This window comes from Aethalodelphis obliquidens, unplaced genomic scaffold, assembly GCF_003676395.1.
Source record: "Aethalodelphis obliquidens isolate GAN/ISIS:26980383/991018 unplaced genomic scaffold, ASM367639v1 scaffold87, whole genome shotgun sequence".
Taxonomy (NCBI): Eukaryota; Metazoa; Chordata; class Mammalia; order Artiodactyla; family Delphinidae; genus Aethalodelphis; species Aethalodelphis obliquidens.
This window is the reverse complement of record NW_020838031.1, coordinates 3789999-3816328: the sequence shown is the minus strand read 5'-3', so window position 1 is coordinate 3816328 and position 26330 is coordinate 3789999. Positions and strand designations below refer to the sequence as shown.

The following is a 26330-nucleotide window of genomic DNA, read 5'->3' as shown; positions in this document are numbered from 1 at the left end:
GAAAATCCTTTTAGGGCTGTTTTAACATGGTTATAATTATACCCCAGTTAAAGGTGATATCACAAATCTGTACAACATACGTGTTGTTAAAAATATATATATAAGTGGAGTTCATTTGCTTTGTTTCTTTTATTTTCCCTTTTGCAAGGCCCTTTATTCTCGCACAAATTTATACGTAATGAGAACCCTGTAATCTGTAAACTCTGTCATAGCATCAGAACAGAGGAGATGCTGTACTCCTTGCATAATCCTGTATAGATGCTTTTATCTTTCCATGCCCTCATTTCTCATTGATGAAGTTAGGACTTATTTGACCTTCACACAGGCTTAGAAACTTGTTTATCAGATGATTAGAAGACTCAATTAAATAAGTCAGTTATTATCCTTAGGGGATTACGCAGAAAAATTGGAGCTGAGCTCCAAATTCTTATTCTTCCAAAGATGAATAAAATTTTCCAGGACAGCCGGTACCATAGTGTGATAGTGGTGTGCATTTCGTTCATCTTTCAGATTTCTGGTAAGAGTTTTTAACTCCTCCGGCATCAGAAAGCTGCTGTTTTGATGCCGGGACCATCTTGTTCTTCCCCTCTCTGCTCTCAGCTTCACCTTCAACCTTGTACCTTTCTGAAATGAAAATAAATATAGGCAGGGGGGTGCTAGGCTTCCTTGTGATCCTGTCCTTTTTCCTTCTTGGCCAATTTTGTTACGGCCAGTAGAATCCTAGGACTCTATGGACCTCTGGAGGGGCCATTGTTTATCTCCATTTACTTAAAATGTTCTCAGACTGGTAAGTTCCTCATCGTCCTGCCCAAGTTTCTGAAGAAGCATCCTGGTTTCTAGGTTAGATCTCTCTAGTAGGGGAACAGCGCTGGGGGGAGGTCATTTGCTTGCTGACAGCAGCATTGCCATATGATGTGTCAGGACCAGGATGTCAAGAGCGAGTTGGAACTCTGAAGTGGCTGGGACATCGAGAAATGCATTAGCCTATGCAGAAAACGTTCAGGTGGTCTCACATCTCTTCCTCAAGTTTGTCTTTTTTGCTGCTTATCTTCATAGCATTTAACGGTAGGTTAATATTTTCCAGGTTATGTTTAAAAACATTTCATTCCACATCTAAATATAGCAGCCAGATTTAGAAAGGTTTAGGCACCTCAGGCAGGCAGTCTTAAAATCTGAAGACCTCAGGGGAGAGAGACCGTGAGTTCCCCTGTCCCATGTGTCCTGGAGGGTGATTTGGTTCAGTAAATGTTTATTGGGTAATTTCTGTACGTGGAGCCCTCTGGTAGGTGCCAAGGAAAACGAGATGATTAAAATGCAGCCCTTCCCCTTCAGGAGTTTGTAATCTAATGGGAGAGGAAGAAAGTACATACAAGTAGCTCTAATACAAGGTTCGTTTACTGTAATACTAGTGAGCTGAGATGACTGTGGAACTCTGCCCCCTCCAGGATGCCTGGCACATTCTAGGCACTTAATACACACATTTCAGTGGATAAATGAATGCGTTTAGACATGTACATTTTGGTGTACTTTATTCATAGCAAAAAAAGATGTGTAGAAAGAGATGGTTTGTGGGATTTTATATGGCCCCAGAGGGTATGAGAATCTGTTGAGGTCACGAAGGGCTTAGGGCAGGCGGGGCAAATTCCACCACATAAACCACCCTTTCTCCTTGTGTCCCAGAGGCAGTCCTACTGGTTCCTCGGCCCCCTCCTCCTGAGCCTGGGAGAACTCTTAGTTTTCTGGTCCCCCTGAATCCATCACTTGAACCAAGTAGGATTTGGCCCTTAATTTGATGGGTCCAGCACCTTGGTTTCTTGTGGACTGATTCATGCTAGTCAGATTTAAAACACAAAACCAAACCTGCTTTGTACTTGGAATTATTTTTCTGGATGGACAAAGTGAGATATGTGTTTTTTGATAACTAGGGAATTCTTTCTTTTAATTCTCTTTTTCCAATTTCTTGTGCTTCCTGTTAGTTTCTATCTGGTTGGATACGTGACAGTGTACTTTATGCCCATTGTATTACAAGGAATTTTTTCCCCAAAATGTAACCCTGGTCAGTCTGATCACACACGAGAGGGACCTTATGATCGAATGTGCAGACGCTTTTAGTAGCATTCACAATATATTTGCAGGCCGTTTCCTCTTTCTCCTAATAATTACGATTGTACAGTATTGCAGCTTTACTTGCTTACTCTTTACTATGTGGTAGGTACTATTTAGTACTTCACCTGTCTCATTTCATCTCCCAACAGTACTTTGAAGTAGGTATTATCATCCCCCTTTTAGAAATGAGGGGACTGGGACTTCCCTGGTGGCACAGTGGTTGAGAACCCGCCTGCCAATGAAGGGGACATGGGTTTGTTCCCTGGTCCGGGAAGATCCCACATGCCACGGAGCAACTAAGCCTGTGAGCCACAACTACTGAGCCTGCACTCTAGAGCCCGCGAGCCACAACTATTGAGACCGTGCGCCTAGAGCCTGTGCTGCACAACGAGAGAAGCCACCGCAATGAGACGCCCGCGCACCGCAACGAAGAGTAGCCCCCGCTTGCCGCAACTAGAGAAAGCCCGTGCGCAGCAACGAAGACCCAACGCAGCCAAAAATAAATAAATTTATTAAAAAAAAAAGATAAACATACTGATATCCTGTAAAACCAGATGGAATCCCAGCAGCGCTTTAAGGATGTGTGCTGGAATAATATGGGACAACCACTGTTGGCTCTGATAGAATAATACGAACGACCCACCCACGGCCTGAAGACCCACTTGAGGTATCAAGCCTCTCAAAGCACGCTTGTCCCTAAGGGTTAGGAACGCCACGTCGTTGACAGCTGTATTGACTCTGCAGGGGCTTCTTAGTTGAAATGATAATCCTGCGTGATTTCTGAAGGGTGAACATAACCAATAAGAAAGTCAGTGTATTGCCCTGTCAAATATCGCGTACGCCTTCTACAGCATTATTATTCGGAAAACACCCACAGTTTTGTGCTGTAAAGACAGACCTGAGAGCCAGCCTGGCTTTTTCAGAGAACACATTGGAGTTTTGTAAGTTTTCTCTCCTTTGTTTGTTTGTCTTTATTAAACATTTCTCTTTGGAGGAAAGATCAGTTTAAGATTTCATAAAGGAAGAGTTCAGTGAAGAACAATGCTTGGGGTTAAGATGTTTGTTCTGAAGTAAAATCATTGTTTTTCCTTGATAAAAGCAACTTGCCTTGGTAATTAGCAGAGTGCCGTATAGAAGCTGAGAAGAAAAGGAACTGTGTCCTCTGAGAGTCCTTCCAAACTCCGCAGTCCTTCTGCACCAGGTTTCTGTGATCCCCATGGGAGGCTGTAGTCTCAGGGTCCTTTGGTCCCCTTCACACCTTGAGGCACAGTAGGAGTCAGGGGGTGGCAGCCTTCCCTTCTAGAAGGTTGTTTGTCTCGAGAGAGGAATAGAGTCTACCTGTTTGGTGAAGTGAACCAACTTTTTATATTTAATAACCTGCTAACAAACGTGAACATATTTCTAAGGTCAGATTCTTTGATTCTCTCTTCCCCTCAACGTAGTGGTGACCCCAGCTGGTAGTTATGAGCACTTTCTCTTCCAAGCTGTCCTTTCCTTTGGCGGGAACAGCTCCTGGGCTGTCTTCCCACCCTGCACATGAAGGCACTCCGAGGACAGAGCTGCTCCAGAGACTTCAGAAGGAGAGTTTAGCTCTTAGCTGCCTGGGCTGGCATCGCATGTATTTGCAGAGACAAACATCTAGCAAATGGGCTTGGTGGAGATAGTATGATTGAGTGACAAGAACGTGAAAGGACTTTCATTTTAAGCTTGGACAACAACAGGGTGTGCTATCCACATTGACAGATTATTAACTTAATGTCACCTTGGGCAATTTACTTAATCTTTTATGTGTCACAGTTTGGATATTGGCAAAATAGAGATGATAACCTATGGTAAGATTTTTATATGCATTCAGTGAGGTAATGCTTATTACAACTCATCTAGCTATTTTATGCGTTGGCTTTCGGTTTTATCTGATAAATGTACTGAAGTCCGTTTGTAAAACACAGTTATTTTCCCATCTCAGCTTTATTGTTCCCACAGTCAAAATCCATGGTAGAATCCCTTTTTTATAAATATATTGAGAAAATGGAAGGAAAAAGCAAAGGCTAAATTAAAGTCGGGAATTAAGGAGTATTAAATTGTGGGTTTTCATTTTTCACTTTCTTATGATCTTATCTGACTGTTTTTCGTAGCCGCCTGTTGTGACTTGATTTTTATTCCGTCCAGCGGTGGTTTCTAGAAGAGTAGCACTCGTGACCTCTGGGTGGCCCAGCCTTTGCAGGCTTTGTCCCAGGTGCTTATGTAAGCAGATAGGTTGGTGGGGGGGGGGGCGGTCCCTGGAGAAAGAGAACCAGGAATGGCTTTCTCTACATAAAACCCATCTTGGTCTAAGCCATTTTGTGATCTAAGCCTGGCCAGAGTGCTCGCTATTGAACAGGTCTCAGTAATTAATGATCTTAAGGGAGGGGATGCAGAGACAAGGGAGGAGAGTCAAGAAACAATAGTGCAGCCTTGGGACAGGTCCTGGTTCCTAAAGGGATACTCGTAATAATATACCTTTGAGTTCTGCAGAAACTAAGCGTCCCCCCGCCCCCACGCAGGTGGAGGATGGAATGATGAGTTCTGCAGAAACTAAGCGTCCCCCCCCCACCCCCCCGCAGGTGGAGGATGGAATGATGACGTTGACCCTCCAGACTTCAGTCAATTAAAGCTTGGACTCTGTTGACCTTTGCCCCAATTCTGTGCTGAATTCTCCTCTGCTCAAGTCCTCTCATGAACATGCATGCACCCTTAGCCTAAAACTTCTCCAGTTTCACTGTTGGGGGAGACAAGGCTTTGGGAAAGACCCGCAGAGGTCTCCTTACTTGCCGCAAGTACTTATACATCCTTCCTTCGCCTGCGCTTTGGCTTGGTTGTGTCTGTTGGTTCGACACCCACCGAGAGGCGAACCCAGTTTTCTGGTAACACTTATCCCCGCCCTCCAGGTTTTTCTTGGCCGCCCCTCAGCTTGGGCAGTGGACCTGACTTGACCTAAAAGCTTTGTTATCTTAAGCAGTGGTTCTCAGCCCTAGCCATCCGTACGAATCGCCCGAGAAGCTTTTAAAAAGTACCAATGCTGATATTTAAAATTGATACTTAAAAACTGACTTGGAAACTACATTTCTGACATCTGTATCTTTAAAAACTTGCCCAGGTGATCCTGGTACACAGTGAAGGCTGAGAACTCCTCTTAGTGTAAGGGAGCCGTGCAAAGTCAGTAACCACTAAGATGCAGTCATCACTTTCATGTCTATTTCAGTGGGGAGGAAAAAGTCTCCTAAAGGTGGTAGTGAATCATGGCGCTCAGTCCCTGCATCCCCACCCTGATTTTCCTGTATAGACTGTTGGGCTAAACTGGTTTGCTGTGTGTTCAGACAAGGTGAGGAGTCCAGGCGGGGAGATGACCGCAGGGGCTTGCATGCTGCCCGTGAATGCATTTTGGTGTTCTTTCCATCCCTTTGTCTGTTGTTGGGAAGTTGAGTGTGTAGGGACGATTCCTTGTGTGATCTGCCTGCGGAACTGTACTATTATTAGGCACTAACCCACACAATAGGTTTATTAAAAGGCTATGGAACCTTTTGAGGCTGGTGGATTTTGTCTGACAAGGGCTGAGTTACAAGTAGGCTCTCCCACCTCCCAGTTCAGGCACATAGGATTTTTCTGTTTCTTCTTTAGAAAGCGTCTGAATAGCCTCAAAATACAGTGGTTTGGCAGCCTGACAGGTGATGCCAGATGTCTGCGTAGCTCTCCTCTGTATCCTGGCTCTCCAGACACAGAGCTTTGCAGGTGTATGTCGGGTTGCTAATTTTTATTTCTTCTCCTTCCCTTTTTTTTTTTTTTAACATTTTTAAACATTTATTTATTTATTTTTGGCTGCATTGGGTCTTCGTTGCTGCGCGCGGGCTTTCTCTCGTTGCGGCGAGCGGGGGCTACTCTTCGTTGCGGTGCACCAGCTTCTCATTGCGGTGGCTTCTCTTGTTGCAGAGCACGGACGCTAGGCGCACGGGCTTCAGTCGTTGTGGCTCGCGGGCTCTAGAGCGCGGGCTCAGTCGTTGTGGCGCACAGGCTTAGTTGCTCCGCGGCATGTGGGATCTTCCCGGACCAGGGCTCGAACTCGTGTCTCCTGCATTGGCAGGCGGATTCTTAACCACTGCGCTACTAGGGAAGCCCTCCTTTCCCTTTTAAAATGTGCTAATAAAATATGTATAGTTCATAGTGCTGGGGGAAAAAAGTGAACCCATGAAGCATTTTCTTGGTCTTGAATCTCTGCCCTCTGTCTAAAAAGATGTGTTTTCCTCCACTGAGGGGATCCCCTTGTCTGGGTCTGCTTAGCAAGTAGATTAAACAGATAAAGCCAGTACTGATGTTATTTTAAATTCGTTTTTAAAATGGCAGTCAGACCTTACTGGGTTCTAATCCATTCTCAGGAATATGCATCCATCCATTAGGAGGCAGAAACATGAGTTAGCAGTAGTCGCAATGGAAAAACAATCGCTCATTGTGAAATAATGTGATGCCCTTAACGTGTCCACAGAAGACACTGGACGTTATCTGTGATTCTTTTCTTTCTTTACTATATCTCCCTCCATTAAGATGCTATAATAGGCAGTGTGTATTAGAGTTACTGCTAGATAGCTTTGACTTTTTGAAGTACGAATCTTCATAAAGATCACTCCCAAACTAATTTTCAACCAGGCAATTAGCCAAGTGAAGATCCCCTTCCCCGGTGCTTGGTGAGGGGTAGACTCCAGCTTACCTGTGACAACATGCGTGATTAATAGGGACGGTGTTAACCCCTGTGTGTTGGTGCTACAAATGTGTGATTCTCCTTGGCATTTGAACTGCGCTATTAGGATCTGTGTCACTCTATAAGGACAAGCCTGGCCTGTCTTGTTAAGGGGAACATTTTGGTTTTCCCAGCTACATGTGGGCCATTTCCCCCATTTCTTTTTTTTTTTTTTTTTTTTTTTTTGCGGTACACAGGCCTCTCACTGCTGTGGCCTCTCCCGTTGCGGAGCACAGGCTCCGGACGCGCAGGCTCAGCGGCCATGGCTCACGGGCCCAGCCGCTCCGCGGCATGTGGGATCTTCCCGGACGGGGGCGCGAACCTGTGTCCCCTGCATCGGCAGGCGGACTCTCAACCACTGCGCCACCAGGGAAGCCCCCCCTGAGGTCTTTTTTGAGCTAGCCGTTTTTTGAACTGCCCTACGTCCCCGTCCCCTTCTCTCCTGCCCTGGGATTTTGATTCAGAAGGTTAAGATGGAGGCTAGTAAACAGGATTTCCATCAAGATCTGTTCTCCTGCCGTTGTCTGTGTGGACCTTTGGGAGCTGTCCCGTCGTTTAGAGGTCCATTGTATAGAGGCATTCCAAGCCCTGCAGTGATAAGGAACTTAGGCAGGGTCCCACCTAAGACCTGCCAGTCAAAGGTAGAAGTCTGTCTCCTCCTTTTGTATCATGTCCGTAGATGAGGCAGAAACAACCAGCAGATTCCCTGGGCTGTTTCTCCTGGACGCAGGCAGACTGCTGTTCTGCTCATTTGTTTTCCATCTCCTTGTCCTGGAGACTGTGTGTGTGTGCCTGTGACAGAGAGGGACATGGACTGAGCATGTGACCTCTGCAGTCTCCCAAGCCAGGACCAAACTCAAAGGTAACTAGTATGAGATCCGGTCTGAATTCTTCTTTATTTATTTGTTGATGTATTTTTGGCTGCGTTGGGTCTTGGTTGCTGCGCTCAGGCTTTCTCTAGTTGTGGCGAGCGTGGGCTTCTCACTGCAGTGGCTTCTCTTGTTGCGGAGCACGGGCTCTAGGCGCACGGGCTTCAGTAGTTGTGGCACACGGGCTCTAGAGCGCAGGCTCAGTAGTTGTGGCGCACAGGGTTCGTTGCTCCGCGGCACGTGGGATCTTCCCAGACCAGGGATCGAACCCGTGTCCCCTGCATTGGCAGGTGGATTCTTAACCGCTGTGCCGCCAGGGAAGCCCCTGGTTTGAAAGACTTATATCGAAAGACTTATTGTTAAGTGTATTACCTTTGCCATCCATTGTCGTGGTCTCATGTTTGTGTCAAGTGGGGCTCTGGTTAGCTTTGCACGCTGATGGATTCATCAGCAAGTTTCGGTCGACAGAGCAGCTTCCTAACAGGGGCCCCTTGGAGTCTGGCAAGCCAAGGCCTAAGATGTAGTACTTATTCTGATCACTTAGTGACAGACCAGACATGTATTTGCAAACTCATTTAAAATAAGCGAAGCTGACTTCTTGAAATTAACGTGAAACCTCACTTTCCTTTACCCTGATAGATGATGATGTGGAGTTGGGAAGAGAATGTAGGAGAATGAGGTGGTCATTTAGGTCATGGATCAGAAAGGTCCAGGAATTCATACTAGTTGTCTGACTTGACCTTGGTGACGTGGAGATCGCGGTCTAGCTCCTAGGGACCTGGTCCATGTAGGGAATGTCTGTATCTGCTGACTCATATGTGTGAACAGATGTGTAAGAGTCACGATGTACTTGTCTGACACATGGTAGGTGCTTAATAAAATACTCAGTGAATGCAAGCTTAATGCTTTAAAAAAGGTTCCTTTGACATCTATTGCAATTCTAGCTCAGGATAAAGCAGTGTTTTATTTACCCGTTTTTCTCATAAATTTCTGGGCTCTAAAATCTGTTATCTTTAGTGGGATAATTTATATTATTATCCAGACTTTCTGTTTTTGGTATTTTTCCTGTAATGGTCCCTCTCATGATTCTGTTCCCTGTCAGGAATTATATCCACTTAGAAGCTTACATTCCGGCTCATTGGTAGAACTCGGCACCAGCCCAAACCAGGGCCTGGGTCTGCTGTGGGAGAGGCTTGGCACAAGGGTTCCTGGCCTGGTCTGCAGTCTCCCGAAGGCTGGAGGCCTCGCCCTGGCCCGAACCCGGGCCTGCCTACTCCTCGGTGCCCTCCTGCCCACACCTGCCAGGTACCCAGGCGGCTGAGAGTTGGAGGCCCTTCCTGCTGACCGAGTTAACCAAAAAGCAGTCACTTTGTTTCCACGAGGACTAAGCAATCATTGGAAAACCTTCCTGTATGGGAGGAATTACAACTTTATAAAGGGATCTGTGAGTACTAATTAACCCGATAGATGATCCGAAAAACAGTACTGAATTGAATTTTATATTCCCAAAGATTTTATTAAGGACCAGCAGGCACGTGATTGCCAGGGAATAGCAGCTTCTTTCGAATGTTAGGATTTGGGTAAATAAATTACCAACGACCAGATGACTGATTACCTACTGACTGCTTGATCTGGGATGAGGTTGGCTTAGGAGGTATTTAAGTGGTTCTACCTAATAGTCTGATGGGTAGGAAATTGCTGGCTTCCCTGCTGCTGCATCATCACAGGGAGAACTTTTTCTTTTTTTTAAAAAAACTCAAACTAAGGGACTTCCCTGGTGGTGCAGTCATTAAGAATCCGTCTGCCAACGCAGGGGACGTGGGTTCAATCCCTGGTCCGGGAAGATCCCACGTGCCGCAGAGCAACTAAGCCCACGTGCCACAACTACTGAGCCTGCGCTCTAGAGCCTGCGAGCCACAGCTACTGAGTCCACGAGCCACAACTACTGGGCCTGTGTGCTGCAACTACTGAAGCCCACGTGCCTAGAGCCCGTGCTCCACAACGAGAGAAGCCACCGCAATGAGAAGCCCGCACACCGCAACGAAGAGTAGCCCCCGCTCGCCACAACTAGAGAAACCCGCGTGCAGCAGCGAAGACCCAATGCAGCCAAAAATAAAAATAAATAAATAAATTTATAAGAATAAATAAATAAATAAAAACTCAAACTAAATTTCTTTGCTGGCAATCCAGGACCGACCAAGGGATAATTCTGTACTGAGCTAATTCTTTTGTGGGCCCTCAAAGTCCAACAATACTTTGTGTGATAGAGATAACAGGGCTAAAAAGTCAAGAAACGAATCAGGGGGAACCAACAGGAGGACATTTTTTTCCAGAATGACTTGCCCACATGTAGGTTTTACTCTTCCTGAATCAGAGGACTTTTGTGCCCCTGATGAACAGATGCAGTCAACTTATATCTGCATCAAATTAGCCTTTAGTAGAAACAGTGTCACTCACTCTGATAGAGCAATTTCCTGATTCGAGGTACTATATACAGGTGTTACTGATAAATCAGAAGACAGTTATATTTGTATCGAAAGCCTTCTTTGCCTCATAGGGCTCTCCCCATTAAAAGTATGTGTACTACATGTGCAGTATTTGGGTAGAAGGAAGAAAATCAAATCAAGCGCCAAAACCCAGCTATAAAGACTGATGACATTTTTGGAGAACTTTCTTCATCTTTTTTTCAATGAATAGATGTGTCCGTGTGTGGTTGAGTTACAGTGTTGTGAACATACTGTATATCTATTTCGGGGTGCTTTTATTAATGCATTCTAACACGGCACAGCTCATGATTTCGTGGTCTTTACAAACAGTATCTTTGAGCTGAGACATCGGATGTATTTATTTTACAGAACCTGGCACAGTTCCCTCAAGGACACAGACCTGGGCACAGAGGGGTTGCGCTTCTTTATTTTTAAAATTTTTTTTGGCCACACCACTTGGCATGCAGGATCCTTAGTTCCCCAGCCGGGGATCGAACCCGTGCCTCTTGCAGCGGAAGCGCAGAGTCCTAACCACTGGACCACCAGGGAAGTCCCATGGGTTGCGCTTCTCACCAGCCTTGTGCCTTTGGCTGTGGAAAGCAAAGCACTCTGTGCCCGTTGGATCCAGCTGAGCTGATTGAGTTTATCTTATTATTTGCCCATATCCACAGCATCTCTTCTGTATGAAGATGTGGAAGAAAAGTTTATCAGATGAGATGCTGGTGCCCAGTGACTGTGCTCTGCATAGTTGAAATACTTTCCTCCTCCAGGCTGATTTCCAGTGTCATCCTTCTTTCCTGTGGGCTGGCTGGGGGTGGGGGGGGTGGGGGGGGAAGCTGGGCTCTGGCTCCCCGAGGGGCTTGGAAGGCTGATGTCCAGACACTCGCCTACTTTACATACTGGAGGTCACCACCCTACTGGTGGGATGAGGACTCCCTGTGTGAAATTAACACATGAAGGGAATTTATATCACGGTAGCCTTGGGCTGGTTTTTGCAAATTAAGTTTGGCAGAAACGAGCCTCAGCCCTGTCCAGGCAGTATTAATTTCGTACTGGTGTAGCCAAGGTGTTTCCATGACGTTTCTACCCTGAGAGGTTATGAGTCTGGTTTCCATTAGGACAGTGAGTCTTGCTGAGTAAATCATTGTCTCTTTAGTAAAAACTGCTGTTGACCAAGAGCGATTACCTTCAGTAAAACTCGATTCACACAGTGTAGCAGTTGGAGGAGAACATGTGTGAATGTGAAGGATGGTGTGTCAGCCAGCAGAGGCGCCAGCCAACTCCTTCAGAAGACTTTTGCAGGTAATAGTCACTATTCGGCATTCAGGAAAGAAACTTTGTTTCTCCCAGCGCACTCTCAGACCCATGGTGTTCAGCATCTCTCAGCTAACCATGCTTACTAAGCTGAGTATGTATCAGGGACACGCAATTAGTAATTTACAAAAATAAATATAACCATCATGGGGCCCTAAATGGCGACCTCTTCTCGGCCCCTGCAGGTGGGCAGAGGTCAGAGGGTTGCTGGCGTCTCTGCAGTGGAACAAGGGAGATCGGTGAATTGAACGATTGCTAGATCTTGGTACGGACAACAGGAGTGGAGACGCCCCTTCTAGTGGCTGAGGGTCCTTCTGCTCTGGACGTCAGCATTTGCTACGGGATTCTTCTTTCTCTACATCCCCACACTCCCTGACCCAAACTCTCTCTTTAATTATATTTCGTCATGAATTAGGCCTTTAACAGTCAGATTTTACAGGCCTCTAGGCTTCTTGCTCTTTAGAATTTGAATCTCAAGGGGGTGATGGTTCCCCTTGCTTCTAAGCTCTCTGGGGAAGGTTCACTGTTCAAGACGAAGGCCTATGATGGCCAGTTTCCAGGTAGGGTTCTGTTTAAATGATGCTGTTACGACTTGTCGCTTTTTCCAGGAGGGCTGTGTCTTTGTTTTGGTTTACTCTCCATACCAACATTGCTTTGTTGCTGTGGATATAACAATTTATATAAAAACATTCTGCCTAAAGGTTTTAAACGTGGGATTTATCTGTCATCTGGTCACGTAGCAGTTCGTGTCATGATGGTACAGGATGTTTGGCTTGGTGACACTCTCCAGCTCTGGGCTGCCTGGCAATGTTTCACTTAGCTGACATTTTTTGTTTGTTGGTTGGTTTTTGTTTTTGTTTTGCATTTTCACTGTGCCAGGTACCTTGTTAGGCAGAGTGAGAGAATATGAAATTGAATAGCTTTCTCTGCTTTCTAGATTCTTAGTCTAGTGGGACAGAGAGACATGTAAATAAATACGTAATGATGCTGTTGAGTAATGTTTGTCAGAATACAGAAGGAGGTGAGAGCCACAGCTCCCAAAGGCGGTGAGAACACATGGAGGACTCGTTGGCTGGAAAGAAAATGTTCTTGGGGAATTTCAGGAAGTCCGTAGCGCCTAGGGTTTGGGGTGACCAGGGTTCAGTGGTAGGGAATGGAAATTCTGGTGGAGGTCATCGTCTGGTAGGGCCTCTCATCCTGTGGGGTTGGGAGAGTCAATGGTATGCATATTGAAGAAACACACAAGAACGTTTTTTCTAAACCTGTGACTAAAATTAAACACCTACCCCTGGAGTATGTGGCTTCCTCGGTTGAAGAGCTAACTAAACTCTGTGAGCCCCTTATCTCACATTTAATAAGGATGCTGATAATGACGTCATTGGGCATCTTACCTAAAATAGAATGCCTTCAATGGAGCCTGGACCAGAGTTGGCATTCAACGCGTTATGTCCTCCTGTCCGTCCTATACACCTCCTGATTCTGTTCAACAGACGTTTGCACCAGCACCTCCGGTAGATTTGACAGGCACTGACCGCATGAGCCCCTCACCTCCTTCGTTCCTTTCCTTTATTGAGCGGTCCACTTTAGTATTTGTTCCATCTTTTGCTGATGGAGCACAGGTGAAAATTTACCTTTGCTGGGTGTAGGGTTTTCTCTCGCTTCTTGACCGTGGTCCCAGAACGGTCACAAGTGCTGGCTTGTGTCTCTCTTGGCCATCCTGATTTTCTCTTTTCTGTACTCATTGAGATTTGGGTACCTGGGTCTAAAAAAATGGAAATGAAATGAACTTTCTAAAAGAAGTGTACTTTAACTTTTTCTGGGTAAATCATCTTATCTCTTGTTTTGCAGACCTAAGCCTGACCCCAGTGTGCATTAACTTGGAGCCCTTCAGTCTTCTTCTTTTTTAAACTTGGTAGAAGAGAGGGGTAAGATGCCTAGTTTTACAAAGCTCAAGTTCAAAGATTCTCAAGTGTGATTGAAAATAGCTCCTGATGACACATCGTTTCTTTGGACTTTATCTTGTTTCTGTCTTTGGACTACAGACTTACCTATCTGGTTTCTCCATATCTGAAGGTTATGTTCCATTAGTAACTGTCTCCTGAGTGACAGGGGTCGTATTCCTATCAGGGTCCGCAGCAGTTAAAGCACATTTACGGAATTAATTTTCACCTGGTGTGTTAAAACTGCACCGTGGCCCTACCTGCCACTTGAAGGGAGGGAAGAGAAGTTTTGGATTTCGGTCTTTCTTTTAAAACGGAAATGGCGATCACCAGTTGGGTATCTCTGCTTGAGCAACACGCCAACGAAAAGCCTGGAGCCCCAGTAGATGAAATCGATGTGGGGAAATTGGAGGGTCTCGGCTGCCAGACCAGCCCTTGATGACGGAGGCTCAGTTTAGGTGAGTTTATTCCCCTGTTAGTTTCTAGAACAGGCAGAGGTATCCTGATACAGCTGTAATCACAGTCTACACATTAAACATCTTTGAACAGCTCAGTGGACCCTGAATTCTTGAGGCCGATATTTCAGACTGCACACTTGTGCTATCTTTGGCCGGAATGTCATGTCTAAGGAATTCTGCGTTAGCTCTTCGGGGCTATCACCAAGTGTCGGTGATCCCTGAACTGTTGACAGTCCTCCGGGCTAACTTTGGCTTGTCTTTACTTCAAAATGCTGTTCAAGAACATTGTTGCCAGAGAAGCAGCTTTTTAGTTAACGCTCTTGTGAGTTAATACCCTTGTGATGGGTAATTCCGCCCTCCCCACCCCCCGCCCCCCCGCAACCCGTACTTTTCTATAATGGAGAATTCACCAAATGGCTTGGTTTAGAAATGTGTTTTGTGTGTGTGCTTGCTAGGACTGAAAATGCAGTCCACTCTCTCCTGCTGTTCTGTCCTTTTCATCCTTTCATTTATTTGGAATTTCCAAAGACCGAGTGTGCTGGTTGGTCCTTTTTTGAATCTGCTGATTTGCTGTGAAGCTGACGTCAGGGTCTGGACCTTTACCCTTACATATGCTAATTATTAGATTACACTGGCAGTTGGGGGTTTTGTCAGTGGGGTTGAGAAAGGTGGATCATGTATCGGCTGTCTGCTTTGTCTCGGACTTGGCGATGATATTTTGGTGAGAGCCTGTTTGTGGCAGAGCAGTTTTGGAATCTGTGTTGTGTGGCACGTGGTTAGAGCCTGTCTTCAGGACTTGGGAAAAGTGGGTGTGTCCACGCTCACCCTCGTAGGGGTGTTAAGTTGAGAGGGGCTGTATGGCCTCTGTGGCCCCAGGTGAGTGTCAGGCAGTGAGTGGAGTGTGTCACCGTGGGTTGGGTTACCCCCAGACTTGCCTTCGTGAATACCTGCTTTCCCGCTCTGGCCTAAACACCCGGGAGGTGAGTCGTTGAGTCTGAAACACTTTCCCTTTTAGGTCTGGGTTGGGGGTAACACGACTGCAGGACAACAATCTTCTCCGGGTGATTTCGTCTGTTCGGGGCAAGTGTCGCCTGTGTCCTCAGTGTTGCTGCGCACATGCCCTGCCATTTAGAGCCTCGAGTTTTCGAGTGTGGGTTGTATCTGATTTTCAAGTAAAAGCCTCGGCCAGAATTGACTAATGAATGTACATCCATTTGTAAATGCAATTTCTGGTTTAACTTACTTGCTTTTCTTCCAGAGGCACTTATTATAAGGACGCAAGTCCAATACTTAATAGGGAGAAAAAAGGGGACATTTGGTTTTGTTAATTACAGACTAGGCGTATGGTGTGCAGATCGCTCACTTAGACGTTCATTGTTGGAAATTATTTTTCTGTTGTTCGTTTAATAAAAATAATTGAACCTCTTTTAGCCTGTTAGATAAAATTAAACTGACAAACTCTGTGGCATGCCTGGGGACAGTGTCCAGCTTGCCTCGACAGCTGCAGGGCCAGGGTGTACCCCAAAAAAGGCTGGCTGCGGATCCCATTTCTAGAAAGAAAACATCCCTGCGTGTGCCGTAGCGTCAAGATCCATCTGCGTTACATAAATAGCGCGCGCTGGTTAAAATAAGTCATTGTTTCATTCTTCGTTACACCAGGGTTCTTGCAAAAGCAAACTGAAGAGGAACCTGAGCGGTATCCTGAGAAAGAATAGAGGAAACTGATGTGACGGAGTCGTTGTTGGAAAGGTTTTTCCTGTTGAAGCCTTCATTACTTGAGAGGTTGGATTAAAGTAAATTCGTGAAAAACAGAACTTTGCATGTAACTATTCTATTTCAGAATCCCCTCTTTTAGCGTAGCCCCTTCCTGTATCTTCTCCTGTGTGAGCCACTCTCTCTGGAACATCTCTGTCCTGTTACTGAAGTTCCAGACAGTCTTGCCACTGATGTGCTGTATCTTACATCTAACTTAGAGATCTCTCCTCTTTTCCCTTCTTTTCTGACTTTCTCTGATAACTGCATTTAAATAATTTTACCACTTGTTAACATCTGTCGCTCGGAGTCACGGACAGGAGATCAAGGTAGAAATTTAAAATAGAGGATTGACATATACACACTACTATATATAAAATAGATAACTAATAAGGACCTACTGTATAGCACAGGGAACTCTACTCAATACTCTGTAATGGCCTATATGGGAAAAGAATCTAAAAAAGAGTGGCTATATGGATATATATAACCGATTCACTGTGCTGTACACCTGAAACTAACACAACGTTGCAAATCAACTATGCTCCAATAAAACTTTAAAAACAAACAAACGAAAAAACCCCAAACAAACAAAAACAGAATGTATCCATTTTGGTCCTCAATAGTTGTTCTGTTGGAAAAAAACCATATTCTCTTAGAGAAGAAGTTGAAAGTAGTGTCGTGGGAAGATTTCGTTTGTTCATCTTGTCTCCTTGGGTATATTGTAAGCTTCCTTAAGTCAGAGCTCTTGCCTTCGGTATCTTTCACCCCTTGCCACGGCCCATCAGTAAATGTTTAATGAACGCCCAAATGCAGGAATGAAGACGGCCTAGCAGAAGATTGATTTTTGTTGATGCCGTATCTGTTCTTAATCAGAAAATTTTTATTGGTCACTCATTGATGGCTCCAGCTCCACAGTCGATGGAAATGTTATTTGTACTCTAGGAATTTAGAGTCTGACAACAGAGAGAGGAAATATTCGCAAACTACAGAAAAGGTCACATTTTAAAATGAGTTTTATAGTAGAAGAGGATTTAGACCTATATATTTGTAAGGGGAGTGAAACATTCCATAGATGCCAGAGTGGGGAAGAGTGTAAACATGGCAGCAGGTGGGACACCGCCTCTGTCTGGGTCCAGGGCAGGCTTCTTGCCCTGGACACTGTGGCCACCTCCCATCTGTAGCCGGGCCAGGGGCGACGACTTGCACCGTAGTGTCAGCTTGAGTGCGTTAATTACAGGAATCCGCTTTTCATTCCATTGGTCCTGCCTCTCTCTTCCCCTTTTCCTTCTCCCGTTTTCTTCCCGACACCGTATTTCCTGGGGTAATCCATTCACTTGTGCATTCTTTCATTCAGCAGATACTTATTGGTTACCTGCTCTGTGTCAGATACCAACTCCGTAAGTCAGCGAGAGCCACAAATCTCGTGGTTTCAACTTTATGCCTCAGAGTCCGTAAAACGTGCCATGTGTAAGCACGTTGTTGTTATTGATGCTGATGAAAGCTGTCTTTTAATCACTGATTCCTCTTTTTGAGGCACGGGACTAAATACTGTCTGTAAATTAAACCCTTCTCTGACTTGAAAACCTCGGGCTTTCAAGATAAAGTTAACATTCCTCGGCCTGGGCTTTTCATGCTCAGCACTTCTGCTAAATAACTAGTCTTTCCAGCTGTAGCTTTTACTGTTCACGTAAACATGAATCATTTGCTCCAGCCATACCTGTTTATCCATCATCCTCCGTGAGGCTTTGCACAGCCCGGAGTGCGCTGCCCTTTTTCTCTCTTTGAAGATAGAGTGGAACCGTTCTTTGCGGCAACCCCCCCCCCCCCAACCCGTCCCCCAGGCCCTTTTTCTCCTTCCTCTAAATTCCCGCAGCTCATGCTGTGAGGACCGCCTGTCTGTCCGCTCTGGCACAGGGCCTCTGTTTCCACGGACTGCTCAGATGCTTGCCGCTCGGCGCCTTCCGTTTGTGGTCCGCCCCCAGTGTCTCGTGGAGCAGTAAACGTGCTGTTTGGTACCCTCACCCAGCGTTCCTTCCAGTCTTTGGATGTTAAAGGTATAAGAATCCTTCAGTTGTGTAGTGTTTCATATCTAACCTTTTCATCTTTGTAGATGGAGAAAAACTTAGTTCTGGGTCACTTAAAAAACAGAACAGGGCTTCCCTGGTGGCGCAGTGGTTGAGAGTCCGCCTGCCGATGCAGGCGACACGGGTTCGTGCCCCGGTCCGGGAAGATCTCACATGTCGCGGAGCGGCTGGGCCCGTGAGCCATGGCCGCTGAGCCTGCGCGTCCGGAGCCTGTGCTCCGCAACGGGAGAGGCCACAACAATGAGAGGCCCGCGTACCGCAAAAAAAAAAAAAAAAAAAAAAAAAAAAAAACCACAGAACATATTCAAGGGAAAATGAGAGAAGGCATCAACTTCGTGTTTGTTTTTTTGGAGGGCCTAACACAAGCATCATATTATCTCATGTAATCTTCTTGCCAGTCCTACCACATACTTTATGATCTCTTTAGGGATGGGAAGCCAGCTCAAAGGGGCAGGGCCACCCAGCTAATAGGTGGAGGAAGCAGGGTTCCCCTTTTTCTCAGGCTCTTGTTCTCCGAAGTCCTTGCTGTTTCCACCTGTCTTTCCCTGCCTCTCAGTTTGCTGCCTTTTTTTTTTTTTTTTTTTTTTGTAGTACGCGGGCCTCTCACTGTTGTGGCCTCTCCCGTTGCAGAGCACAGGCTCCGGACGCGCAGGCTCAGCGGCCATGGCTCACGGGCCCAGCCGCTCCGCGGCATGCGGGATCCTCCCAGACCGGGGCACGAACCCGTGTCCCCTGCACCGGCAGGCGGACTCGCAACCACTGCGCCACCAGGGAAGCCCCGTTTGCTGCTTTTGTTCAGCTGTTCCTCGTCTGCACTTGCTGTTGACTTCAAGCTGGTACCTGGTGAATTGATTTAACAATATCCCTTCATGTTGCCCATTTCCCCCTATTTTCCCTTTCCTTCCTCTTTCCATATGCTTGAATATTTTAAAGAACATTTTGAAAACAGGTGTTTGGTGTGTTTTTTTACTGGCGTTTGTGTGTTTTAACCCATACACCTCTTGAGTTTTCTTGCTGTATCACTTCCCCCAGTGGAAGAGAGTTTGCCCAGCCGCGGGTTCTATTGTCTGCGTTACGAAGATGGCAGGGGTGTCGGATGCCTTGAACTGGGACCGGCGGAGCTGTGGCGACAACTGATTTTTGCTCGTAGCAGCAGCAACAATGGCCACAGTCATTAATGCTCAGAAAGGCAGAATCAGCGGTTTTTCCAAATGTTTTTTCTGCTTTTGTGTAATACTGTTTAACTGCTTTTCTGGTTGAAAATTCTGCTGCTGTCAGGATTATTTCTTGTCTACATGAAGGTGCTGCACAGACGCCTGTGATTGGCCATCCTGTTGGCTTAAGTTAAAGCTATCCTTGTCATTTCTAAACTGGTTTGAAAATACAGAAGATGAAAATAGCAAAAAAGAAAGGAAAGGCATAGTAATTAAGGCTGACTTGTGGTAGACGGCTGGGTAGGAACGTTCATATTTTAAATACTGAGAAATGTAAATATTTGACTTGATATAATGTGACCATACATTCTTCACTAGATTGTGATTATTTAAACCTTCTGTTGAGCTCTTAGACAGATGGTCTTTTGAGTAATGAACACTCCTTTGAATACAGCAAGATGCCATTTGGTAAACGGACGAAGTGGCATTATTAATAAATATTTTATGCTTCAAAAGATCCAGTGTGACAGTGGGTAGCTGCAGAGTCGAAAAATCCTAAACTCCGTCTTATCGATAGCTAGGAATTTGCAAGCATTTCAACAGCTATTCTCTGTTTCTGCGCAGGAATGAAGATAGAGAATCACTGTCATAGATACTGTCATCAAACTGTGTTTAGTAAGAGTCTCTTGGCCTGTGTGTGCCCGGGCTTCACAATCACCAAGAGTCTTCCTTCCTCCCTGCTGGGTATTATAATAAGGCAACAGGATGTAGTGAGTTAGGGACATAGAGAAACAAAATTAAAATGGTCAAGAAGAAAAATAATAGGGACCGTTGTTTTTGTATATTTAACCTTAAAATGTAAGCTTGATTTTCAGTTAAAAAAAAAAAAAAGAAGCTTAGTTTTACTCTCCATATTTGTGCCCGAGCCCCTTCCCTTAATCCCCCAGTTTTAGGCACATGCAGGACCTCAGTGATTGGTAATCATTAGGAAAAAGTGTCCCACTTAAGTGAGTTTCCCAGATAACAGAAGCTCTCATCAAATACCACGCCCATCCTAATCACTTAGCTTAGTTTTTAAATGTATATCGTCATCTTCATTATAATTCATGAATACGTTAGAAACTGACATGCATCTCTTTAATCAGACATCTTGGTTCTCAAGGGCATCTGCTTTCCACTGTCGAGCAGTTAGAAAATCCACCGCTTACTTGAGAAGGGTTAAAAAAGGCCAAGTCATATCTTAGTATCATTGTGACAAGTTTGCACCTCAGAGGAAACCTGGAAGCGTCTCTGGGCCTCCCGGGTCAAGAGACTTTACCATGTTCACAGACCTGCCCACACTCAAGTGCCGTCTGGAATTCCTTATAAATTTCAGTGGGCAGCTGGCTAGCAGAACGTCCTGTTACTCTGCTGGTTTTTAAGGTGCAGTTCCAGAGTTAAACATTGCGACAAAACTAAACATTTTCAAACTGTCCAGGCTTTTCCAAAAATAGTGTGTTACTCCCTTTACCAACTCTCCCTGCCAAATAGAGGACCCAACGCACTAAGTGTTAACTGGAAAGAAGTTAGGTGAGGCTACTCCTCTCTCCCCACGTCGCCTTATTTGCAGTCTTCAGCAAATGCTGCAAAACAAGGCAGGTCAGAGCTCCATCCAGCAGGACAGCAGAACTGATTAAAGCACATTTTCCTTCACTTTGGACCAACCTCGATCCAGATAGGTTGCCCTAGAGATTTTTTTTTTAAGATTTTTTCCCTTTTTTTATTAATTAATTAATGCATTTTATTTTTGGCCGCATTGGGTCTTTGCTGCTGCGCGCAGGCTTTCTCTAGTGGTGGTGAGCAGGAGCTACTCTTTGTTGCGGTGCGCGGGCTGTAGGCACGTGGGCTTCAGTAGTTGTGGCCCGTGGGCTCAGTAGTTGTGGCTCACGGGCTCTAGAGCACAGGCTCAGTAGCTGTGGTGCACAGGTTTAGTTGCTCCGCAGCACGTGGGATCTTCCCAGACCAGGGATCGAACCCACAACCCCTGCATTGGCAGGTGGATTGTTAACCTCTGCGCCACCAGGGAGGTCCTGCCCTAGAGATTTTTAACTGTTTCTAAGACCAGCCATGCGCCTTCAGTCGTTCTCAGTAACCCCCTCACCGACTGCTTGTACTCTGATGGGGTCGGCTTTAATTCACACTTTTCCACAACCTTGAGGATTTTGATTCCAAATCTCTCCTTTCGGGAATAATTACAAAAAGACATTGGGAAGAGGGAAAGTGGGTTAGAGAGGAGGGCAGTTTGAGACTAGAAATATTTGCAGTGGAGCTTTAATAAGAGAAAGAAAGGGAGTGGCGGGGGTTCCCCTAGGTCACTGGAGTGGGGGAGATGGGACGTGAGTCAGGCAGGCTAGCATTGGGGGCAGCGGCTCCTCTTGTCCCTTGTGATTGGGGGACGTGTGGAGTGGCTACGTCCATCTCTGGGGGTTCGTGTGGCATGAAGGGTGCTGGCCTTGCAGGCCCAGCCATGTTAGGCCCCTTGTTCTGTTTAGTGTGCAGATCCCGGCCAGTGAGAGAAAGCTTCTTCTGTTTCCTGTATCCTTTCTTGAAGAACCCCCTTTGGTCAGTTCTGTTCAAGCCTCTGCATACTCTGCTATTTATCCCTCTGGCCCCTTGGTATCTCCAGAGGCTTGTGCTTGTTGATACGATGGATGCATCTTTCTTCTCCTCCCCTTCATCTGCCACGTTTTCTTCCTCAGCCCTTGCGTGGACCAGGCTCTTCCTTCCTGCCTTTGCACGCACCGCTGCTTCTGCCTGCAGCCAGTGCCCTTGCTTCGCACCTGGCCCCGGGGACGTGAGTGCCCTCACCAGCACCTGGCTGGGGTGCCACCCAGACCTGTTCTGGGAGCTGGGATCCTGGGGGACAGCGTGCATTCCCATCATCACTAGACGGGGAGGCCTGTCTGCATCCCTCTCCTCACTGCCCCTGCAGTGCTGAGCTACAACCTGCCTTACACTAGATGCAGAGTGTTTGTATAAATAATAAATGAATGCAGTGTATTGATCGAGCTCATCACCGTTGGGGGTTATAAAGCCAATGTTTCGTCTTCTGTGAGTCTTGCTGTTGTGGAAAGGCAATTGCCCCATAATACAGATATTCTGGGTTCCATGCTGGTTATGAATCGAGGAAAGGGTACACGGGGTGGGAAGCAAATTGAGGTGGTGGGTGACGTTGTTTGGGGCGTCTCTGAGAATATCCCCTGGGGAGGTGGGTGGCCAGGCGGGTAGCTGTGTTTGCTTGGTATACCAAACCCCAACCTTGCGAGCCTGCTAGCAAGGCAGCTGCAGAAGGAAAAGCATCCCGTTCTCCAGTCTGTGGTTTATGGACTCTGTGAGAACCCTTGTGATTCGGGCCGTGCCGTCAGTGTGTGCGTGGTTACTAATAGCAGTATTCATGCTGATATTTATTTTCCTTTTGCTCGAGTAATTGTCCTGCAGGAAAGCTTGTCTGTAAAAAGTAGGTTATGTGATGACTTCTCGAGAAAACTGGCTTCTTACAGACTCTTAGGAGGGTTTGAGGCGAATGGGAATCGCATTTGGGGACCGCCAGTCGTGGGTCAGGCCCTGGCCCGGGCCGTTCTGTGTGACCTTCGCACGGCACAGATGCTGACCCCGCCGGGAGCAGAGTGCCTTGTGCTTTCGACTGATTCGCAGCCAGCCAGGGCCCCTGCAGGGGAGAGATCGCTCCCAGATCTGTAGTGTTTTGGAGAAAATTGCCTGAAGACTGAGGAATCTGAAACTAAAATGTGTACTGTCGGTTCATCACTTACCAACAGGAATTGCTTCAGTAACCCCTGTAGAAGGCCTCCAAGAAAGTCTCCAGAATCACGTGACTCGGATGATGGCGTTGCTGGTGTTCTTTCCTAGATGGGTCGTTTTCAGCGTTTCTATGTTTCATCGCTCTGCTCTGCCCAACCCCCATCAAAGGGATCCTCACAAGTGACTAGAGTGAGACCTGTGTTTCTGTCCCCAGCAATGACCGATTGCCACACAGTGACCCCACATCCAGAAAGGGCTTGCATTTCATCGGGGCCGTTGCTGTATCCCGGGCTCCCTTGGACGTGACTCAGAGGAGCTGGCCTCTTGCTTACCTGTGGGTACTAACCTCCTGCTGTTCTTTATTCCAGCGGTGGGTCCTGCATATAAAAATCCGTCTTCTTTTGGGGCAGGCGAGATTTGGGGCAAGAGTTTATTTATTACTTATTTATTCCACATTTTATTTACTTGGAGAACGCTATTCCCGTGGTCCCAAAGCATGTTTGGTGAGAAGTTTTTCTCTCACCCTCTGCCCTGCCATCCACTTCCCCCCCTCACAGCATCTCGTACATCCTTCCAGGGGTGTGTTAGGCATATTCACGCAGATACCCATGTTCTTTATGCCCGGTCCTAGCCCACGTACAGATTCCTTGCATCTTTACGTATACCATGTGAATGTTTCTTAAATTCGTTAGCTTTACGTGGAAAGTAAGTAGATTTGGAATATGGCATTTGTTGACCTTCTGCTGACGTAATTCTGGAAGGAAGGGTGGCTGCTTGCCTGGCAGAATACCCCGCACTCCTCAGGGCTTGAGACAATCTTGGAACCTGATGTGACATCAAGTGCAGGAAACCTTTTCTTTTTTTCTTTTGATAAATTTATTTATTTATTTATTTAGGTTGCGTTGGGTCCTCGTTGCTGCACGCAGGCGTTCTCTAGTTGTGGCGAGCGGGGGCTACTCTTCGTTGTGGTGTGCGGGCTTCTCATTGCGGTGGCTCCTCTCGTTGTGGAGCACGGGATCTAGGCACGTGGGCTTCAGGAGTTGTGGCACGTGGGCCTCAGTAGTTGTGGCTCACGGGCTCTAGGCACGCGGGCTCAGTAGTTGTGGCACGCGGGCTCAGTAGTTATGTGTGGGCTCAGTAGTTGTGGCTCACAGGCTCTAGAGAGCAGGCTCGGTAGTTGTGGCACACGGGCTTAGTTGCTCCATGGCATGTGGGATCTTCCCGGACCAGGGATCGAACCCGTGTCCCCTGCATGGGCAGGCAGATTCTTAACCCCTGTGCCACCAGGGAAGCCCCCAGGAAACCTTCTTGACTAACCAAAATTCTTGTTCTCTTTCTGTCCATTTCCTCAGACATTGTATGATTCACTGGCAAACTGACAGAAAGTTCCAGACTATTTTTTCTGTTGCCATTACCCCGAGGTGTGGTGAGCTAAAGCACCCTCCACTCAGTGTGTCCTTGCACCTGCCGACTGCCCACTCATCCTGTGACCACGCCGACCTTACACAGTGTGTTGGCCCAGACTTAGCACCTAACTTTGTATGGTCCTGTATTGTCATCTGACTCATCAGAACTAGACTGTGAGCCTACAGATCGAAACCCCGGCTTACACATTTTAGGGTTGGGTGATGTTAGGGTAAGTGGTAGTTCGTCAGTAAACCTGTAATGGAATCTAGTCTCCTGTCTCTAACTCCCTACGGATGACTCTTCCTGAACATTCCTCGGGTACCCGTGTGAAGGCTCCAGCCCCCTCCTTCCGTGACCCCTTCTAACCCCTAGTGCACACTTCCCTCTCCTGAGGGTCCCGGGCGGCTTCCTCTTCCCGGTCCCTTGTCTCTGGCCTCTCCTGTCTCCTTCTGTGCTTTACTCAGACACACGTTCATTCGTTTGTTCAGCAGGTAGCGCAGACCTTGCGATGGTCAGTTTTATGTGTCGCCCTGGCTAGGCTGTGATGCCCGGTTATCCAGTCAAGGGCACTGGTCCGGTGCTGCTGAGTAGCTGTTCTGTACACGTGACTGACTTCTGCAGTCTTAAGTCAAGGAGGTGATCTGGGTGGGCCTCGTCCCATCAGTTCAAAGGCTTTCAGAGCAAAAGTGTGGCTTCCTGGAGCAAGAATACATTGTGTGTGTGGACTACAGCCTGGGCTCTGGTCTCCAGTTTCAGCCAGTCCCAGGGATTTCACACTCACCAGCCGCCGCAGTGGTGTGAAGCAGCCCCCCTCCCCTCGCTGTGTGTGTACACCCAGGCATTGCTGGCTCTCTTTCCCTGGTGGAGCCCTGACTGATACACTGCCACAGACCTCCTTTGAGGAAATGTCCAATCCCACTGTGTTCCTAACAGACTGTCTCCATTGATTCCCCACCGCCTGGGAAAGCAGAGCGCCAACGTGACGTAGAGCCCTTTCCGTCCTCGTTTGACCCTCTCTCTCGAGAACCCTGGTCTTCTCGGTCGCAGCCATCCCGCAGCCCTGGCCATTCCCCTGCTGCTCTGTCCTGCCTCAGTGTGGTCAGCCGGTCCCGCCGCCCGGAAGGCCCTTCCTTTTCCTCTCCGGTCACACCTCCCTCTGGCTCGTCCTTTAGGATGTGAATGAGGTTTCATTGCTTCTGAGCAGCTTTTCTGACCAGCCCCACGTCTATTTTCTGGTGTCAGTTTTCTTCCCGATGCTCCCCTAGCGCCCTGCAGCTCGCGCTCCTCATACCTACAGCAACACGTTAAACTATTTGCGTGTCTCTTCCTTTATTAGACTGCGTACTGATTTGGGGAACTGAGTTTTGGTCTTGCAGAATGCCCACTGCCTGGAACAGTCCCTGGCACAGAGGAGATGGCACTCCGTGAGTGGAGTGACCCGTGTTCCTCAGAGTGTAATTCCACCGGGCCCTCCATTGCCTTGCGTGGAGCAGGTTGAAGCATGTGTGTGGTCGCACCTGGTCACACCTGGTCACGCCTGCCACCCGCCTGCAGAGCCAAGCCGCTGGGCTGCCTGGAGCCGTGTGACCAGTCATGTCATTGACGCTGGCTGGCAGACTGCCCGCTAAAACTTTTACTGGACGGAAGGCAGGTTCATAAAGCGTATTGACTCTTACAAAGGAGGAGTGGGCCATAAAAACCCTTTGGTTAAAGCAGATGAAAAATAAGTCAATGAGGGAGGGCATCTCAGAACAATCGTGGCCGTTTAGACTGTGCTCTCTCCCTCTCTTCTCAGGGCAGTTGGGAAGGTCTTTCGTCAAGAGCTGAGACACTTTTTGAAGTGAAAGGGCATCTTTACATGCAAAAATGGGGTTATGTTGTGCATCGGCTGACGGCCGGGACCCTGGGGGAGGCAGCCTGCGTTTTTCTGGTCCTCAGATGGTCTACTGCATGCTGTGTGTCCAGATCCCTCCAGCTTCCGTCAGCCTCAGGATTTAGACAGGGCTCTGGGTCTGCTGGAAGATGAAAAGGGCTTTTTCACTTTTGGGGTCTGAGTGTTCCTAACAGAGCTACAGTTTGCAGCATAATGACGACAAGGTTGCTGATTCTGTCTCTGTCAGTGACACCGCAAGAAGGAAGGAGGAAGGGAACTTCTGCTCGGCCTGTAAATAATTTACATTCTGAAATGTTA

General features: G+C 47.0%; 1 protein-coding gene across 13 annotated transcripts in view; it reads left to right on the top strand.

Moving 5' to 3' along the window:
* Positions 1-26330, top strand: part of SIPA1L2 (signal induced proliferation associated 1 like 2) — a 238114-nt gene that overhangs the window by 70221 nt on the left and 141563 nt on the right. For 2 of the 13 annotated variants that reach the window (XM_027094088.1, XM_027094093.1), the window contains one exon: positions 15601-15723. The exons of 10 other annotated variants lie outside the window; for them this stretch is intronic. The gene's annotated coding sequence lies outside the window, so the exon portion shown is untranslated. Of the gene's footprint in view, positions 1-11132; positions 13942-15600; positions 15724-26330 lie in introns of those variants that run through there. One more of the 13 variants, XM_027094094.1, reaches the window with a different exon arrangement.